This window comes from Carassius gibelio, chromosome B19 (genome assembly GCF_023724105.1).
Source record: "Carassius gibelio isolate Cgi1373 ecotype wild population from Czech Republic chromosome B19, carGib1.2-hapl.c, whole genome shotgun sequence".
NCBI classification, from domain to species: Eukaryota; Metazoa; Chordata; class Actinopteri; order Cypriniformes; family Cyprinidae; genus Carassius; species Carassius gibelio.
Window position 1 is genome coordinate 3,720,292 of NC_068414.1, and position 517 is coordinate 3,720,808.

The following is a 517-nucleotide window of genomic DNA, read 5'->3' on the forward strand; positions in this document are numbered from 1 at the left end:
CTCCCCGTCGGGGAATCGAACCCCGGTCTTCCGCGTGACAGGCGGAGATACTGTCCACTATACTAACGAGGAGCCGTGCATGCTGCCGTTTCTCCCCCAACTGACGGCACTGCACTGACATAACTAAACAATGCATGGCTTCTTCTGACGCAGACCCAGCCCTAGCACCGTAAAATTTCTGATGGACCCATCATTAGCTGAAGTCGCATAACACTTGGAACACTACCCGTAGCAGGGGTCATTGTTTGGACTCTTTTTTTTTTTTTTTTTTTTTTTTAAATTGCGCTTTAAACAGAAAGTATTGCGTCAATGCAACTGAACAACATTAATTAGGAACACAGTGCGTCAAAAAGCAAAATGACAGTTAAAGGCATTTCGTTATTGAACTCTTTGATGACATCATTCAGCTAAGTTCAGTTTAAATAGTATCTGTGCAATAATTTGCAATCAAGTCAACGATATCGCTGTACATGAAGTGTCCCCAGCTCCGCCTGCCAGAAGCGACAGAGGGAAGAAA

At 44.3% G+C, this 517-nt stretch overlaps 1 non-coding gene across 1 annotated transcript; it reads right to left on the minus strand.

Annotated features, from left to right (window-relative positions):
* On the minus strand, window positions 1-72 carry trnad-guc (transfer RNA aspartic acid (anticodon GUC)). Its single transcript has one exon. It is a non-coding gene; the product is annotated as a tRNA-Asp (tRNA).
* Between the last annotated feature and the right edge of the window lie 445 nt (window positions 73-517).